This window comes from Tamandua tetradactyla, chromosome 3, assembly GCF_023851605.1.
Source record: "Tamandua tetradactyla isolate mTamTet1 chromosome 3, mTamTet1.pri, whole genome shotgun sequence".
Classification (NCBI taxonomy): domain Eukaryota; kingdom Metazoa; phylum Chordata; class Mammalia; order Pilosa; family Myrmecophagidae; genus Tamandua; species Tamandua tetradactyla.
Window position 1 is genome coordinate 214,376,489 of NC_135329.1, and position 7,250 is coordinate 214,383,738.

A 7,250-nucleotide genomic window follows, 5' to 3' on the forward strand; every position below is an offset into this window, starting at 1 on the left:
CACCAATGGCCACTTTTCCCATGCCTCAACTGAGGAAGGAGCAGGAAGCAATCTTGGTCCAGGCGTACTGCCATGGGCAGCGGGGCTGGTCACAAATGCTCCACTGTGGCCCTCCTGCTGCTGTGCCCCAATTCCTTGTCCTTTTCTCCATTACCAGGCCACCAGAGCTAGGGAAGGCCCATTTGTTCTCAGGCCCAAAGATGATGTGAGATGCTGTTTTAGTTTCTTTGGCTGCTCCAAGCAAATACCACAAAATGGGGCAGTATAAAGAATGGGAATTTATTCAGTATGGTTTGAAGTTGGGCAAAAGTCCAAATTAAGGTATCATTAAGGTGATGCTCCTTCCCAAAGGCTGGCTGCCAGTGATCCTGGCTCCTCTGTCACATGGCAGGGCACATGGTGGTGTCTCCTGGTCACTCCCGTCTCTTCCAGGTTCCTTTTCAGCTCCTTGCCTTCTGTGGCTTTTCTGTCTCTGTGTCTGAATTTCGTTCTCTTATAAAAAGGGAAGGCCACAGTGGCTCAGCAGGCAGAGTTCTCACCTGCCAGGCCAGAGACCCAGGTTTGATTCCTGGTGCCTGCCCATGCAAAAAAAAAAAGATATATATATATCTTTTATATATAAAGGACTCCAGTAATGGATTAATCCCCATCCTGATTGAGGTGTGCCACACTCTAACTGAAGTAGCCTCAGCTAATGGTCCTACTTACATTGAGTCCACACCCACAGGAATGGATTAAATGTTTTTCTGGGGCTACATGTAGCTTCAGACCACCAGAGTTGCCAAGAACCTGGGTCCTCAATTCACACAGCTGAGTCTGCGGCAGCCAACCCCCTGGGGCCCTGGGGAGCTGCCTCTCGGTTTCAGCTGTGGTGTCCATGGTTTCTGAGCCACAGCCAGAGACCCCCGGGTGTCAGCCACCCTGAGCCCCGACCGCCAGCTCAGAGCACCGAAACTCACCCTGCTTCTGGGGATGAACTGCTCACCTTGGATGTGCCCTTTGCTGCGGTTCACTGAGTAAATCTGGGTCTGGAGCTCACCTACTGGGGGTGGAAGTGGGCAAGAGGTGCAGGGGCTGAGAAGATGCCCAATTGTTGTCGGCTACCCCATTTTTGTATCCTGGTGGTGAGATGGCACTTACAAACACGGCAGCAGAGATGACGTCTGTAAGGAAAAAAATACACTTGAGTTCATAAAAATGTAAAGCAACATAAATAAAATAAAAGGCTAATGACAAAAACTTTAAAAATTTGCAATTTTGGGAAAGTTGTTCAATAAGGAGCGAATTCTTTAAAATACAATGATATCGATTCCCGGTCCATGCACTCCAAAAATAAATAAATAAATAAACAAATGGTGCTGCGATAACAGGATATTCACATGGAAAAAGAATGAAATGTGAGCCCACCATCAGCACACAAAACAAAAAAAAAATTCCAACATAAACAGGCCCCAAACAAAAAACACTAAGGGCACACACTTCAGTTTGTATTGAATTCAAAAGCCACATATACCGCTTACCAGCTGCACAACTCAGCGCTGTTACAAACCCTCTCTGAGCCTCAGTTGCCTCATCTACGAAACGAAGTGCTGTCTTCAGTGTGGGAGGATTAAGAGTGACGACACGCGCTGGGCACAGAAAAGCGCTTCTGGGTGTTACTGCTCATCTTTCTGCAGTTGCTTAGGGTACGTTGTCAGAAATTTTAACTTCATTGGTATTTAAAGAAACTAAAATAATGCAACATTATCTTTCATCTATCCTCTTAGCAAAGATTTAATAAAATGAATATGCCCTTATCAGAGAGATGAGATGTTTCCAAGACCACTAGGGGAATATAAACTGGTATATATTTGGTGGACAATTTGCTCATACCTATCAAAATGTTTAAACATGTGCATGCCCTTTAAACCATCTATTCCATTTCTTCTAGTTTACTTTGAAATAATAATCAGATAATTATGTAAATATCTATGCATAAAGTTAATTATCACTGTGTTGTTTATATGCTGAAAAATAGAAACAGCATAAATGTAAAAAAAAAAGCGAGAAGATGTAACTGTGGTATATGCAGATGAAAAATGATGAGTTTATTAAAATGATGCTGTAAAATCATAACCAGTAATAAGGCACTTAACCGTGACCCATTTAGTCTGTGAGTACTGAGCAGAGGACACGGCTGGTAACAGTCTGCTCCCTGAAATCCCCCCTACCTACCCGTCAATCCCCACTGAAGGTTCTTCCCTAATTGTTGATGATCGCCAGTGCCTGCCCCTGCTTCTCTTTACCCTCGACACATTCCCTCTGGGTGATAACATTGAAATCCAAGCTTTCAGCCATGCAGGGATTTCTTCTGAGTCTTTATGATTGATCTCCTGATTGATTTCCTTCTCAGGCTTCAGATGCACAGATCTAACTGCCTGCTTATGGGTATATGCCCCATAAGAACCTTAAAACCATTATTTTCTTGGGGTCATTATTTTCGTGCCCTATCTCTAATCCATCAAGCGTTCCCCACCTCAAGGAGTGGCTCCACCAGGCACCCAGTTATGCAGTTCAGAACGTGGGACGCTCCCGTCCACCCACCCCTCTCCTCACCAGCCACATCGGGCCAGCCACTGGGCCCTCTCATCCTGCCTCCCTATGTCCCTCCGAGCCTCCAATACCACCCACTCCCCAGGGACGGCCCTAATTGAGGCCTTCACCATCTCTGTGTAGCTAGACTGTTAATAGTGTCATTTCTTCCCTCCCCGTTTCCTTGACATAAAATTAATAGTTCCTTACAACAGAAGGTGGGAAGTAGATTGTCCAGTTGTAATGAAATATAATCGCCTGCTTAAACTTTTTAGTCAATGTCCCTCTCCTTCTGCTGTAGTAAACATAAACTCTTCTCCACTACAAGTGGGGCCCATCAGGATCTGTTCTTTACATGTCGGTCCAGACTTATCTCTACCAGCCCAGAGGAGTCCAGCAATAACTGATTCCACGTCTCTAACACTCTCCTCTCTCAGGAGCCTCACCGAGCAGAGACATCTCATCCTTCAAGACTCCGCTGCACTGCTCGCCACTCTATTAAATCTCTCCTGGTGCTTCTCCTGAGGTCTCCTTCTTCGTGAGAAACACCTCCATTGGAGAAAACAATGTCCTTCATTGACATGTCGGCATGTCTGTCTCTAAATGTTAACTAAGAGCAGGCAGGATCAAGATCTTTTCATTTTCTTGTCCCTGTGTGTTCTGGTTTGCTAGCTGCCAGAATGCAGTATGTCAGAAACGGAATGGCTTTTAAAAAGGGGAATTTAATAAATTGCTAGTTGACAGTTCTAAGGCCGAGAAAATTTCCCAATTAAAACAAGTCTATAGAAATGTCCAATCAGAGGCATCCAGGGAAAGATACCTTGGTTCAAGAAGGTTGATGAAGTTCAGTGTTTCTCTCTCAAGTGGAAGGGCACATGGCAAACACATTCAGAGTTCCTCTCTCATCTGGAAAGGCACATGGTGAGCACGGCGTCATCTGCTAGTTCTTCTCCTGGCTTCCTGTTTCATGAAGCTCCCTAGGAAGCATGTTTCTTTTTCATCTCCAAAGGTCGCCGGACTCTGCTTCTTGAGGCTATGTCATTCTGCTCTGCTCTCTCTGAATCTCCTTCATTCTCCAAAATGTTTTCTCTTTTATAGGACTTCAGAAACTAATCAAGACCCACCTTGATTAGTGGTAGAGACACACCTCCAACTAATCCAGTTTCACAACCACTCTTGATTAAATCACATCTCCAGGGAAATGATCTAATTACAGTTTCAAACATTCAATACTGAATAGGGATTAGAAGAAACGGCTGCCTTTACAAAATGGGATTAGGACTAAAACATGACTTTTCTAGGGTACATACATCATTTCAAATCAGCACACTGTGGCTGGCACCCCACCTAGCTCAGAGGACCTCTCAGTCACCTGCTTGCTTCTGCCAAAGTTCTTGTCACTCTGCACTCCAATTAATTTTTACATGTCAGTTTCCACCGCTAGACTAGATAAAGACCATCAACTTGACCATGGCATATGCGCCTTTCACTGAGTACCACCCAGCACCTAGCAACGAATGTTTGCCTACTTAACACCAAAAGAGTTGTTAGACATGAACCCTTCTCACGTACGCTACCCCTGCTCTCATGATCGTAGCTTAGATCTGTTTGGATTTCATAATGACCAGACACGGCAATTACCAGAAAAGGCCACATCGCAATGCCAGTTTGAAGAGGACCTGGGCTGCTGCTTTACTTCCAGAAACGTCTTTCTCCAGCCTCTTTGTTTATGAATACTTCTTCAACATTCAACGTTGGTTGACGTTCCTGCTTGGCCTCCTTTTTGCTTATGGTCTGAACGTTTACTACCTCCAGGACATTCACCAGCCTTGTGTCAGGTTTGCTGGTTTTTAACATACCTTGGCCATCCAGCAGCTTCGGCAACCTTTACATGCGGCCACATATTCACCGTGAAACCTCTAGACCGTGTCACTCACGCAGTTCTTCTCATCAGGCTCACAGTGATTGTCGCTGGGGGTCGGTCAGGGGGTGGGTGTGATGGGTCCAGGCCAAAACTGCAATGCTTTGCAAAGTCATATAGCATGTCAGACGCGGCAATATGTGCTCAGAATTCAGCTTTAACTCGGTACCTTAAACCAGAGACTGTAAACTAGTAACCCCAGGGCCACATTTGCCTTTTGTCAGCGATAGACTTAAATCTTCCAACCTGAATGTCTTTCATTTGGATCCTTCTCTTCAATTTGCCTCCATTGGCAATTGCCTTACCCCTCTAGCCTTACTCATTTGAAAAAACCGGCCAGCCCTTGCAGGCACTTGAGTCTGTGGACTCTCAAAACCAAGCACCCCGAATGAGCCCCAAAAGAACCTGGAGGGCTGAGACAGGATGGACCCCAAGACACTCCACGGTGCCTGCCCTGGCTGCTGATTCATTTTCTTGGTGTGGTTCCATTCTGCCCATTCTCTGATGGGCAAGGTGAGGGTTCCTGAGCCCCGGGAGCAGAGGAGGCATGAGCCTCACTATCAGGGAGGTTAGAGAGAGAAGGAGCAGGACACCCCATGCCATTTCTCTGAAAACTAAAGATCCATGTAGGGTGGGGTATGAATCACAGACTCTGCCAAACAAGGGAATGATGGCCCCGTCCCGATCCCAGCACACGGCCCCCATATCATAGCAGCAGATGAAAACGGCTGCCGCAGCAGAGCCTGCTGAGTGACGCCCAGCTATTTTTAGCTCTCCTCTCTGCCACGCTGGCAGATTCTCCAGCTGAACGGCAGGCAATGGGTTCCATGTGTGCAAGCTGGAATGCGGCGGCTGAAAGGCTTCCAGAGGCAGAGTGTGTTTCCTTAAAAGGCATGAGAAAGTCAAAGAAGATGGCTACAGGGATGGGAGCCTGGGCCTGGGGGCGGGAGGGGGTGGTCTGCATGCTGGAGCACTCTTGGAGGACAAGAAATGAACTCACACAACCACCCCTACACATTATCATCTTTTCCGTGAAAACGCATTTCCTTTCTGAAATTCAAATAAGGCCAAGGATTCAAGCCCATAATCAGTTACACTGCGTTTTGCCCGTCTGAGGAAAGACCCTTGTGTGATTCATCTGTGGTCGGAACTCCAGAGTCACTCATTAAACACTCTTTGGGCATTTACTTTACATCTCTAGGCATTTTGGCCAACTGACTGGAGTGTGATGCTTAACAGGCCCAGACCTCAGCACAAGCCTGCCAGAACCTCCCAGAAAGAAAGAGTTTTCTGAATATGTTCTAAGACGGAAGGAAGGGAAGGGAAGGGAAGGGGTGGGGTAGGGTGGGGTGGGGTGGGATGGGATAATAAACAGAGTAGAATAGAATCAAATAGAACAGAAATGGAATATGTCCTAACTTGGGAACTTCATTTTGAATAACATAAAATAGAGGCATATGCTTTTGTATCTGACAATAGTTAATAATGTATTTTTGTTATTCTGATGTCTTATTATGAGACGCATTAATTTCCTTGAGGTAGGGAACACAACAAACTATTGTACACAGATAAGGGACAGATGTTTTATTTCCAAAGTCCTCTTTTGCTGCACCAAAATACAGAAAAACCAAGATGGATAATTTTTTTAAGTCTTTTTACATAGACTTAAACACATTTTAAGGCTATGTAAATGCTCAATGCTACAGTGTCTTCCAAAATCACGGACATAAGTCACAGGCCTTAGCTCTAGCCCAGGGGTTAATGAAGGCCACCAGAAAACCAAGAAAGTAGGGGATCAGATGGCCGGGAGTGCTGGGCACAGACCACCAGTATCTGAATCTAGAGATGCAGCAAAGGTGGTGCTTAGTTGAGGCAATCAAGGTGACAGTCACAGAAGGGACCAGTCTTCCTAGGCTGCTGGGAAGGAACCAGGCCTGGTTGTTCGGTGCTTCTCTTTGACAAAAGCTGTAAAACCTTTGTTTCTGTCATGTTTTTCCTCCCCTTAAGAGCTTCATAAAAATATCAACATGGTTGGTTGGGCAGAATAAACCTGGCACCCCTAGAGGACTCTACCCAGCTTAAGTGGTGCAGCTTACTGTGCATCACAGATGCAAACACAAGTACTCAGGCGGGCTCAGTAACGTGCACTATTCGCCAAGGATGCAGCCCACGCCCTTGCCAGGTAAGCCCTACCCACACATGCCTGTCATATCCCTCTCAGAGCAACCCCTTCATCTTACCAATGATTGGCTTAGAAAAGTCTTCGTCTTACAATGATTGGCTTAGAAAAGTCTTCTTCTTACAATGATTGGCTTAGGAAAGTTCATGTGACCCCATTCTACACAGTTGAGGAACTCAGCTGGGAGCTTTGGGGAGAAGCTTATGCTCTCCTGAGAAATTCCACAGAAATAGACCATATTCCTTCTAAATACTGCCATGCCTGAATAAGGTTATTCTGTGGTCAGCCTGAGGACAGAGCTCCTACTGAAAAATGGCAGCACCAAGAGATGAGTCTGGATCTTTTGTGACATCACTGAGCATCTAATTGGCCATCCCCACAGCCCCTGCTCTGAATTTCCTGTGAAATGGAGGTAGTAAATGTCCTCATGGTCTAAGCCAGTTTGAGACAGGGTTTCAATTCCTGGCTACTGATACACAGGCCTACATCAACATTTCCGTGAGAGATTCTCCGTACCTCGCTGTTCTCATCTTAAACCTCTTAGCAGCATGCAAGACAGTGGGCACTCCATTTTCTTGT

At 45.8% G+C, this 7,250-nt stretch overlaps 1 long non-coding RNA gene across 1 annotated transcript; it reads right to left on the reverse strand.

The window, feature by feature from the left end:
- Window positions 1–264: 264 nt before the first annotated feature.
- Window positions 265–6,996, reverse strand: LOC143676655 (uncharacterized). Its single transcript, XR_013172241.1, has 3 exons — window positions 6,733–6,996; window positions 986–1,135; window positions 265–575 (listed from the first exon to the last, which is right to left on the reverse strand). It is a non-coding gene; the product is annotated as an uncharacterized LOC143676655 (long non-coding RNA).
- Window positions 6,997–7,250: the final 254 nt, after the last annotated feature.